General features: G+C 46.5%; 1 pseudogene; it reads left to right on the forward strand.

Moving 5' to 3' along the window:
• Window positions 1-9516: 9516 nt before the first annotated feature.
• Window positions 9517-11902, forward strand: LOC119305134 (annotated as a pseudogene).
• The last annotated feature ends 967 nt before the right edge of the window (window positions 11903-12869 follow it).

The following is a 12869-nucleotide window of genomic DNA, read 5'->3' on the forward strand; positions in this document are numbered from 1 at the left end:
AGAGTTCCCTGGCTGTTAAGTCCTTGTTTGGAGCAAATGACCCCCCCGCCCCCGCACACACACACACAAATTCCACCAGGAATAAAAGAAATTTCTGCTGACTAGATGCAAATTTCATGTGTTCTGAATCAGACCTAGAGAGATTAAGGCAGGAAAGAAGATTTAGACACGAAAAAAAATTATTTGGACTTACAAAACTGTATGCTGTGCACGACAATCAGAGATTAGTGATAGATAATACCTATTCTTAGGAAGATAAATATAATGGCATACCAAATGATACATGACTAGCAAATAATGAGGCATCAAAAAATTTCAGCTCAATTTTGACTTTGGAAATTCGAAACTCAATTTATTTTGTTCTGCTTGGCTGTACATGATACACATATATGCAAGGTAATGCATCTTCCAGATATATGCATACTATTAACTGCAGAAATTCTTTAATTGAGTGGGCATATGTAGTGTAGCTGAAGAGTAATGAGAACAGTGGTTCATTTCCAGTGAGATAACTGCAAAACTTGTACTCTAATAATGTTTTCCCAGAATGGTAAGAGTAGAAAGGTTCCCATTTCTGTCTTGATCATAATTCAAGCACACGTTTCACGGTTGTGTTCACTATGAAAGGGGTATGCTTATTGCTAGCCAAATAAGTACTAATGACTCATCTTGGAAACCACAGAAATAGATAAGGAACATGGAGGCGGTTTCAATCTCCACTCCATGAAGCAACATAGTATAAAAAGGAAAAATATGATACATGAACTGACAACATATACTGTTGCAACTCATGCCTATCAAAGCTCATCATGTGTCAAGTGTAACTGCTCAGGTTTGATCTGAAAAATCTGTATGCAGTGGGCTGCAGACACACAAGCATTTCATCTTCATATAACATTACTATATATAAAGCATCAGTCAGTACTCAGCAATCAGAATTGGTTTTAAAGTTTCTCAAATTTTAGAAGTAACCCATAAAAAAGGGCAGCCCGGTGCATGTAGCCCCCGCTTGCACAGGGTCCGGGGAAGGGTCCGACCACTTTGGGTCTATTGTACACAGCCTTTTCCTACATTTCTGTAAGGGTCCAACCACTTTGGGTCTATTGCATGGTCACAAGGCAGCAGCTTCATATAACATTACTATATATAAAGCATCAGTCAGTACTCAGCAATCAGAATTGGTTTTAAAGTTTCTCAAATTTTAGAAGTAACCCATAAAAAAGGGCAGCCCGGTGCATGTAGCCCCCGCTTGCACAGGGTCCGGGGAAGGGTCCGACCACTTTGGGTCTATTGTACACAGCCTTTTCCTACATTTCTGTAAGGGTCCAACCACTTTGGGTCTATTGCATGGTCACAAGGCAGCAGCTTTACCACTGCGCCAAGGCTCCCCTTCAGAAGTAACCCATAATTAAAAAAATGCTATTTCGGCGTACTACTCACCCTCGAAACTAGAGTTATCCTGCATACATGAACGCATCTGATCAAGAAAATATACGGTTATAGCAGGCCTACTCACAGTGTTACCTACCTGCTCCAGTGGAGCATTCAGTTCTGAGTCCGAATAAAGCATAACAATCTTTCATAAAAAATTAAATCACACAAGCATCAGATATATCATGTATTGAAAATTTTAGGGCTTCGAGTGAACGGGATGCTAGAGCAAGGCCTCCATATTATTATGAAAAGGAAGAGCATACAGATTAGTGACTTACTATTTGTCTCTACTACATGATCATCCTTGTCTCCACTCATCCCTCATTTTGGCCAGGCATGTTAAGACAGTACGACTTTATTTGGATGGCAATAGCAGCATTCAGTTGGATAGTAACAACTGGCTCTAATTGTATTTCATTGTAAACAAATGTAGTAATATCACCTTGTACAAGTCATTATGTTAAAGATTCTCCTTTTCCTGTCATTTATATTTTTCTCAATTAGGTTCACACTGAAAGGAGTATTACATTGCAAAATACTAAATATGTAGCAAGGACAAAGACGGTTTCAAGCTCCACTACGTGAAGCAACAGTTATTTGAGAGCGATTTTACAGTGCAATTTTAGGTATCAGATTAGCCATCCATTCATGGAGTTTTTAGGTATTTTACATTGATGAAAAAAATAATCTCAGCGTTAGTATTGTACAAGTCAGGGGGGCCCATCATGTTTTCTCAGGTCTGATCTGCTTGATTCTCTCTTTACTATTAGAAAAACTTACTCAGGCTCTTTTATGCCACATCCAGTAATTAACTATGACGTTTTTTTAACTTTGGCGATTACTCCGGTATAGTAATACCAACTTCCAGCATCTTTGCTTGTCTATGTAAATATTACCTAAGAACCTGATGAATTGTTGATGCAGAAATATTTGTATGGGAAGTTAGGGATCGTAAGTTTGTCACAAGAGCCAATTGAGCTTTACCAGAAAGCTTGCAGCATATGAGCTCTCCGAACAGAAAACGAAACTCATTTTACTAACCTGCTCCTGATTTATCTTTTCTCTTGAAACTAACCTCGTCTTTCTACTGCCTGAAATTGTCTCAAAGTGGTACTGCACAAAGATAAAACTTCATCCAGGATATTATTCATTGTACAGCTCCAGACATTTGTAATCTCCAAACTAAACAAACTGAAGCTTATTAATGTTGTTTCATGGTTGACACAAAGTATAAAGATTAATCAAGCTGCAAGTCCGCAGCTTGCAGGGCACAAAACGAAAAAGGTTCACACACAAAACCTCCCAAGATGAGCACCCTCGAGGCAGTTTGTTTCAGATTTGAGGATCAAAGGTCAGAACCTATTAGAAATCCCAAGCAAGTATAACGTTAAAAAAATTCCAAAGCGGCACTAATCATTCCAAATAATCACACAATCTGACAACACTTTCCACAGAAAGAAATGAACTCTGAAAATTGGTCTGAAGTATAACAGCTCAACAATCTTAGGAGCTTGATCCTGCCAAGTTTCATCCAAGGTAACAAAGAAATACACAGAGCTCGATTAAACATTTTAATCTCCAAACCAAACAAACTGAGCAGGACAGACCTCACAAGCCTGCTAATGTTCTTCCATGGTTGACACAGAGTATAAAAACAAAATAAATCCTATCAGGTTTCATTCAAGGTAAGGAAGAAATACACAGATCTTGATTAAACTCTGCGTCCGATCGATAGCAGTTTCCCATGCGTGTATATTATTTCTTGATCACATTTCAGTGTTTCGCCATAAAAAAAATAAATAGATGTGGAACTCTTGTACAACTTATCGAAACAAGGATGGAGATGTTAATAAGGCAAATGGTAGATAGGTTAGCTGCTAGTTCAAACCTAGAAATGAACAAGAAAAGATGTGGGAATCTTGGATCTAGTGATTTTGCATGAGGTAGGTTGCAGCAAAAACAGATTTCAGAGAGGAACAATACCTGAAAGAGCAGCACGTTTCTGAACATTGCGTTCTCACCCGCAGGCAGCTCGTCGCCGGTCTGTCCATGGATCCGGCGTCGCGACTTGTACTCCCTGCCGCTCCTCCACCGCAGCTCCCCCCTGCCCTGCCCGTCGACGCTGCCCCTCCTCCCCCGGAGGCAGCTCGCTGCTCGAGGGGGCTGGAGCCCGCGGAGGAGATGAGGCGGGAGGATGCTTCCCGTCTCCGGCGTCATCCTATGGCGGCGCCGCATCCGCGTCACAAACGGGGTGGCGAGTTGGGGTTGCCGCCGCGGCGATCGCCGGACGTGAGCACGGGATAGCTTCAGAGAGATTCAGAGAAGAAGTTCAGAGATAGAAAACGATTACGCCTTCCACAATAGGTTACGTCTTCATCACACCCGGTGGATTATTTCCCCCACGTTTTCTTTTTTTGGAGGGATATATATTCCCCCCACGTTTGACATACATAATCCTCACATCCAACTTCATGCCATGTCACCACTTGACAAGAGTTGTAAGCTATATGAAAAAATCAAAAACTTCATGCCATGTCAAGAGAAAAGATATAAAAAAAAGAGAAAAGTATGCAAGAATGGATGCAGAGGATGCACGCCCCTCTCTCCTTCTCCCTGGTTGGCGGAGCCAGGAGGGTGGAGGACGACAGGGAGAGGATGCGGCAACGACGATGGGGGAAGGGGGAGAGGGGGCAATGGAAAATTTGGCGCAAAAAATACGAAGTGGGCTAATAAACCAGGACAGAGGTAGTGGCTCACAGTCGCTTGGAATCTTAACTTCAAGAGATTTGAGCACTATTCACGTGCTTCTCTTGCTTGTTTGATGACGTGCGTGACATGGGTGAGGCTATGAGGCGGTGGCAGCAATAGCGCGAAATGATTGATAGTGACAAAGCTGAGGGAGTAGAGGTTGTTGGAGAGAATATGATTAGGGATGCTACAATCGAGGTTTGTTGAATGATTGGGTTGATGCTAAGGTCAAAGGTTGGAAGTCGTCACAAAACATGACGTGCTTGGGCTGTGGGCATGTATGTTGGTGTCTGAGAGAAAAGAAGAGAGATAGGTGTTGAGCTAGAGACAATGATGAAGTAAATAATGCCGGAAAAGAAGTCGACAATGATAAATTAACCATTGAATGGAGAAGATAATGTTGATAAAGTAAATGTGGTACAAACCAAAATATCCCTTTCACCTGTGGAATGCCATACGTGACTAGGATTCAATGAAATTGTACTTGATTGTTCGCTAGAAGCTCTTCGCTATTGAGAAAATACACCATCATTTTATCTTCCTAAAAGAAGACACGCTCACTTGGTAACCTTCCTCGAGCATCTCCCCCTACCTTTTTGAGAGTGCATTGTCACTCAATTACAATTTGGTGTTGATAACAATAGGATTAGCAAGATCTAATGTCGGTTGTCAAGTTTACTTCACCACATTGGTATCTCTTATTTGCCTACAGACTTCTGTGACCTCTTACTCAAAAAGGACAAAATATGGTGCTTTTCTTCGGCTACTCGGAAAGTTTTTCGTTTGATTTTGAGTCATAGGAGAAAACATACTATTAAGTAGGGTTGTGGAGATTAGAGAGTTGGCGAACTCATTCCATTTCCATTCATTGTCTTTCCATCTATGCTAAGAGATTTCGGAAGGGATTTCCAAGAAAGAGTGACCTCACCCAGAAGTCTGGCTGCCCGGAGTCACTTTTCTCTCGGTGCCCGGAGGCACTAGTGAGTTTCTACCTCCCCAGGATGGTCTGGGTGCCCGGAGTCACTTTTCTCCCCAAAAAGAGTGACCTTCTTTTACCTTCAACACAAATCTTCCTCCAGCTCTCATCCACCATAACCAAACCCTAAAATCTTGAGATCTCCATACACATCCACCCCAACACTGTGATTCTTTGGGGATCGGAGGAGATTCATCTGATCTACATTCCTACCAAACCGTTTTGTGCCTCCCTGTTGGGGATATGACTATTGGGTATGACCCGCCAAGAAGGGCCGGGTTATACCAAAGGCGGTTCATCAATACAAAGCCGGCCTATGAAGATGTGGTTCATGAAGCAAGGGCCCAAAGACCAAAGGCGACTTAAGGCCCATAGGGGTAAACCGCCATATGTGTATGACTTATATTGTAAGGCAAGTATAATTAGTCACCGAGCCGGACACGTTGTTTATGAGCCGGTCGGGACTCCGTGAGCCACTGGCGTCAACCTGTGTATATGAAGGGACGACCCGACGATGGTTTAGGGCAAGAAAAAACAAGAGATCGAAAGTTAGGTCAAGCGGAATCGCTCCCTAGTATTCGAGACATAAGCAATACCACCTTAAAACTGGATTAGGCCTTTACATTCACCGCAAGGGGCCGAACCAGTATAAACTCCCGTGTCCTTTTTCTCGTTTAACCCCTTTAAGCTAACCTAGTTGTGATGGCTCCACGACTAAGTCCTCACACTAGGACATCTGCCGTGACAATTCCACAACACTCCCCAACTCGCTCATCTTCACCAAGTTGTTACTCTTGAAGCTTGGGCTCCTAAATGGTTATAGGTTCCTCCAAAAGATTCATTTTTCTTGCGGCGTGCTCCGGAGACGTATGTAAAGGTATGGTGGTCACCTTCAAAACCAACTCCGAAATGATTTGATGCTCATCTCTTGAGGGTAAAGTTCTTGAATTTACTGTTTATTTAGGAGTGTATGGGTTCGGGGACGAGGAGGGCGAGTTGTGGTGGTCACCTTCAACACCAACCTCGAGTGATTCGAGACTCATTTCTTTGGGGATTGGAGGAGATTCATCTGATCTACATTCCTACCAAACTGTTTTGTGCCTCCCTGTTGGGGATATGACTATTGGGTATGACCCGCCAAGAAGGGCCGGGTTATACCAAAGGCGATTCATCAATACAAAGCCGGCCTATGAAGATGTGGTTCATGAAGCAAGGGCCCAAAGACCAAATGCGACTTAAGGCCCATAGGGGTAAACCGCCATATGTGTATGACTTATATTGTAAGGCAAGTATAATTAGTCACCGAGCCGGACACGTTGTTTATGAGCCGGTCGGGACTCCGTGAGCCACTGGGCGTCAACCTATGTATATGAAGGGACGACCCGACGATGGTTTAGGGCAAAAAAAAACAAGAGATCGAAAGTTAGGTCAAGCGGAATCGCTCCCTAGTATTCGAGACATAAGCAATACCACCTTAAAACTGGATTAGGCCTTTACATTCACCGCAAGGGGCCGAACCAGTATAAACTCCCGTGTCCTTTGTCTCGTTTAACCCCTTTAAGCTAACCTAGTTGCGATGGCTCCACGATTAAGTCCTCACACTAGGACATCTGCCGTGACAATTCCACAACACTCCCCAACTCGCTCATCTTCACCAAGTTGTTACTCTTGAAGCTTGGGCTCCTAAATGGTTAGAGGTTCCTCCAAAAGATTCATTTTGCTTGCGGTGTGCTCCGGAGACGTATGTAGAGGTATGGTGGTCACCTTCAAAACCAACTCCGAAATGATTTGAGGCTCATCCGTTGAGGGTAAAGTTCTCGAATTTACTGTTTATTTAGGAGTGTATGGGTTCGGGGACGAGGAGGGCGAGTTGTGGTGGTCACCTTCAACACCAACCTCGAGTGATTCAAGACTCATTTCTTTATCTCGACGTCCAACCCAGAGATGCTACTTTGGGCCATAGCTACTTTGGGTTATAAGAGCATCTCCAGCCGCGCCCCCAACAGGCCCCCCAGGCCACTTTTTCGGTGCCGGTGCCAAAACACGGCCCAGTCGCGCCCCCAGGACGACGAAAAGCACAGGTTCGGCCCTTTTTTCCGCCTGGCGGCCGCAGGCCGAACCCGGCGCGCTGGGGGGCGTTTGGGGGCTCTGGCGCAAGGGAAAAGCGCGGCTGGCCCATGCCGTTAGGTGAAAAGTCAAGATTTTCTTCCCCGACTGCCTCCCACCCCCCGCGCTCTCGGCCGCAAGTAGGTATATCCCGGCTCCGCCCCGCCGCTCTTCACCGGTAGAGCCATTCCCCGCCGGAAAAAAAGCATAGGTTCGCTGCGACAACCCCTCCGGCACCAGCTGGGCGTTTCCGGCCGCCCTTTCCGGCCGCGGAGGGGCAGTTTGGCGGCGGGTGCACGCCCACCGCGCACAAGGTGTTCGGCGATTTGCCTGCCTCGGCGATGGACTCGGATGACGAGGAAGTGCTCGCCGCGCTGCTGGAGGAGGAAGCCGAGGCCGACGTCCAGGAAGAAGAGCATCTCATGGTGCTCGCCACCCTCGCCCAGCTGCTAGCGAGCAATTAAAAGCTGCGGTGAGGTGGCTCGGCGCCGGGGCAGGTGAAAGCAAAGAACCGGCATCATCTCGAAGGCTACTGCATGCTCTACTCCGACTACTTCGCCAATACTCCACTTCACGGCGACAGAACATTTCGGCGCCGTTATCGGATGAATAGAAAGTTTTTCCTCAGGATTGTGAATTCCATCCGGGAGTTCGACAACTACTTCAAATGCAAGATGGATTGCACTGGCAAACTTGGATTCACCTCCATCCAGAAATGCACGACAGCGATGAGGATGCTTGCATATGGAGCTCCCGGTGACTCACAGGACGACTATGGGCGCATGGCCGAGTCCACCAGCATAGAGTGTTTCTACAAGTTCTGCCGGGCAATGATGGCAGTATTTGGACCGCAATACTTGAGGATTTCCTGGGTTGCTTGGAAGCATCGACTGCATGCATTGGAAATGGAAGAATTGCCCATTTGCTTGGCAGGGGATGTACAAAGGCGCCAAAGGCGGTTGCAGTGTGGTACTTGAGGCGGTGGCCACACAGGACCTCTGGATTTGGCACTCCTTCTTTGGTATGCCAGGAACTCACAATGACATCAACGTGCTGCAGGGCTCTTCTGTCTTTGCCAAGCTTGTTGAAAGTCATTCTCCTCCGGTGAACTTCGAGATCAATGGGCGGCACTACAACAAGGAGTACTATCTAGCTGATGGCATCTATCCGAGATGGTCGACAATTATCAAGACCATCAAAAACCCTGTGCCTGGAGGCAAGAACGCTTGGTTTGTGAAGATTCAGGAGGCTTGCAGGAAGGATGTCGAGCACGCATTTGGTGTGCTTCAATCTCGATTTGCTGTTGTCCGGTACCTCGCTCAGACCTAGTCGAAAGATTAAATATGGGAGATCATGACCTGCTGTGTCATCTTGCACAACATGATCATTGAGAGCGAGCAGGAAGAGCCAGTGTTTGACACTGAACCATACCACCGGCAGGGTCCTCTTGCCCAAGTTGATCACCAGCTACCGGCAACCTGGACTGCCTATCTCAGTATGCGTCAGGAGATCCGAGACCCACAGGTGCATCATCAACTGCAGCAAGATCTGATAGAGCACCTATGGAGGCTCAAGGGCGACACCGGGGCGCGACGTGTGATGAAATATGAGTTTTTATTTGTTGAACTATATAATTTGTATTGAACTATTTGTTGTTGTACTATTTTGTTGAAGTACTTGAAATTTCTGTGATGAAATATGTGATAAAAAAATATTTATGTTGACAATTGAACGCCGAGCCACGGCGAACCACGCCGAATATGGACCTATTCTCGCCCATATGGGCCTTTTTCGCCGAAATGGGACTTCAAAAGTGGGTCAAAATCGACGACTGGGGGCGAGCTGGGGACGATGACTGGGCGCACAACCGTCCCAGCGCCGAAAAAATCGCCGGCTCGCCCTCAGGGGGCGATTTTTATGCGTCCTGGGGGACCGAACGGCTGGAGATGCTCCAAAGAGGACAAAATCTTGAAGATGGGAGCTACTCTAATGTGATAAAAAAACGGCAGAAAATTAGAGCGTGCAGCAAGAGTACAGTGCCACTAGTCCACGAGACCACGAGACACTCCTCACCGTCCGGATTCTTCTGGGACCCGACGGATACGCCACGTCGACCTCCCGACCCGGCCCCACTCCCCCCACCCCGTCTCCCCGCCGTTGCGCTGCCGTTCCAAAACCCTAGCCCCCACCCCCACCCCCGCCCCCCACCCACAGCTACCTCCGCTTCTCCAGGTACTAGCAGTAGCAGATCAATGGCGATAGCAGTGGGAGTTGGTGTGGCTGAGTGGGCATGGTGGCTGGCCCTCACCCTCGGCGCCGTCCCGCTGTTCTGCCTCGCCGTCTGGCAGTCCGCCGACGCGTGGTACCGCGCCGCCTTCTTCCTCAGGCACGGCGGCCGGCGCCGCCTCCCGCCGGGCCACATGGGCCTGCCCTTCCTCGGCGAGACGCTCTCCTTCGTCTGGCACTTCAAGCTCGCGCGCCGCCCGGACGACTTCATCGCCGCAAAGAGGCGCGCGCACGGCGCCGGGGCCGGCATCTACCGGACGCACCTCTTCGGCTCCCCCGCCGTCATCGCGTGCTCTCCGACGGCCAACAAGTTCGTGTTCCAGTCCGCCGATAACTTCGGCATACGGTGGCCCGTGCCGGAGCTCATCGGCCACAAGTCCATGGTCAACATCGAGGGCGCCAGCCACGCTAGGCTTCGTGGGATCATCCTCACCGCCATCAACCGCCCCAGCTCCCTTCGGACCATCGCCGCCGTCGTGCAGCCGCGTGTTGTGGCGGCGCTGGCCGCGTGGGCAGACATGGGGACAATCGTTGCCTCCACCGAGATCAAGAAAGTAAGAAATTGAGTGAATTCCACTTTTTACCCCATATTTATACATTTGTGACACTAATTACCCCTTCGAGTGAAAATTCGTCTAGAATACCCCTTTTGAAATCTTTGGACCCTTGTTTTTTGATGCGTGTCCATCAGGTAAGGTGTGAGGTGACGCCCTGTATCCAAAAACATGTGGACGGCCACAAGGAGTGGAATAGATAGACAAGAGAAGCTTGGACAAGATCGCCAATGATGCCCTCCGATCCTTACAATTTTTTTTACAAATCAATGACGCAACATGCCGATCCTATCGACCATAAACAGACAAAATGTAAAACTGGGGTAAAACCGTGTTAAAAGTCTCCAAAATCTGACATTTCGATAAAAGTTCCGCTAAATAGGATAATATGTGTCACAAATGTACAACTACAAGGTAAAAAATGGAATTCACTCTAAGAAATTTATTCATTAATACTTAGCCAGTCCTCGGCGAGCATGCATGTGCTTCTCTTCTCTGTCAATAGTGATGCTCCTTAAATTGCACAGGTGACGTTCGCGAACATATTCAAAATGTTCATAAGCATGGAGCCGTCGCCATTGACGGAGCAGATCGACCAGTGGTTCGGCAGCCTGATGGCTGGCCTCAGGGCATTCCCCTTGGATCTTCCAGGGACAAAATTTCACGGTGCTCGCAAGGTAATCTGGTTTTTTTCATACAATCCAACAAATGGATCGGGTTACACTATCAAGAGAGAGTCAAGGAAATTTGTTTGCTCCTTGTTTTTACAGAAATCATCAAAATAACTGTAGAGGGATTTAACAACTTGTGCAGTGCCGTCGGAAGCTGAACGCGGTCTTCCGGCATGAGCTGGAGGCAAGGAAGAAGGTGGACAAGAAGTGTGATGATCTCATGAGCGGGCTGATGTGCACCGATGATGAGTAGGGGAAGAGGCTGAGCGATGAGGAGGTAGTGGACAACATGGTCAACCTCGTGGTCGCTGGCTATGAATCCACGGCCAGCGCCATCATGTGGGCTACCTACCACTTGGCCAAATCCCCTCCCGCCCTCGCCAAGCTCCGAGAGGAGAACGTGGCACACTGAGCGAAAGCAAAGGTGGTTCATTGATGATCACCCATGATGACCTGCCGAGGATGAAGTACACGGCGAAGGTGGTGGAGGAGACGATCCGAATGGCCAACGTCGCCCCCATGGTCCACCGCGTCGCGAACCGGGACGTGGAGTATGGTGGGTACACGATCCCGACAGGGTGGCCGGTGCTCGTGTGGGTGAGGTCGCTGCACACCGACCCAGTCTACTACCAGGACCCCCTCACCTTCAACCCCGAAAGATGGGATGTAAGTTGTTGTCTTTCACTCATTGATCATGGATGCAACTTCATCATGTACGCATCAATTGTCAACGAAGAACTTGCTGAATGCAGAAACAAGTGAAGCCAGGGACGTACCAAGCATTCGGTGGCGGATATAGGATTTGCGCCGGCAACATGCTCGCGAAGTTGCAGATCACCATCATGCTCCATCACCTCTCCATTGGTTATGAGTGAGTGATGATATACAGTACTTCAAATCCTATGTAATCACTAAATATGAGATCAGTAGAATTCATTTGCTTATTTTGATCTTGGCATTTGATTGATTGATTTATTTATTGCATAAACTGACATTTGATCCTAGTTTGACATACGAACGATTGTTTCAGATGGGAGTTGTTGAATCCTGATGCGAAGATCAATTACCTTCCACACCCAAGGCCACTGGACGGCGCAGCCATGACCTTCCGTAAGCTTAGAGCTTGATGGAGATGCATTCAATGATTTTTTTTCTAGCTATGCTAGTGCATCAATGTTAATTCTATTAGTACTGTATGATCCTATCAGAACTATAGCTAGTCTATCTTTTTCTGGAAATGACACTAGCTTTGCAAGCAAACATGGGCATGATGCTTTTAAATTTGTACTGCAAGGGACAAGACCATTATTTGAAAAGCTACTAGTTTTTTTTGGGTGATGAGAATGCCATTTATGGAGCTCGGCTTGAGTACATTTGGTTGAATGGGCACGCAATAGATGGGCCTGAGGGGCCAAAGAGCCCGTGACCATCACTATATGCGTGGTCGTAAGGTTGTAGTTGAAGATCTCAAGCGAAGGAACCCCACTAGCTATGGTGCCATGCTACATGAAATCATGGAGCATAGTGTTTTTTTTGCAGTTTACAATATTGGTTATGAATTTAGGAGCTCGAATTTCGAAGCTCACAATCTAGCGAAGCATGTTTTGAAGCTAGGGGTGGGTCGCCATGTTTGGTTAGGACATCCCGGTAATCTATCCTTTATCTCTGTAAACATTGGTGCAGTTTAATAAAGCTTCGCGAGATTGTCTAAAAAAAACACAAGTAAAAGATAGGCAAGCTCCCATGTGAAGTGACTCTAAATGGGCCGGCTACAGATGTGTCCCATCAATAAAAAAAATCAGAAAGTAGGATTCTTATTGAATAAACTTTATATTATATCTAGGAAAATTAGTTTCACAATAGGTAAAAAGTATACTCCCTCCGATCCATATTAATTGTCGTGTACAAAGTTGTACTAAGTGTGCGACAATTAATATGGATCGGATGGAGTTGGAAACAATGTTCATGTACTTAAATGTAAATTTTTATATGTTCAAACAAAATAATAATCCCATAGTAAAAAATTAAGCACCGAAATAATATTCATGTGCTTTAAAAGATTCATACATTTCAAAAAATAAATCATACAAAGTC

The sequence above is a fragment of the Triticum dicoccoides genome, chromosome 5B, assembly GCF_002162155.2.
Source record: "Triticum dicoccoides isolate Atlit2015 ecotype Zavitan chromosome 5B, WEW_v2.0, whole genome shotgun sequence".
Lineage (NCBI taxonomy): Eukaryota > Viridiplantae > Streptophyta > Magnoliopsida > Poales > Poaceae > Triticum > Triticum dicoccoides.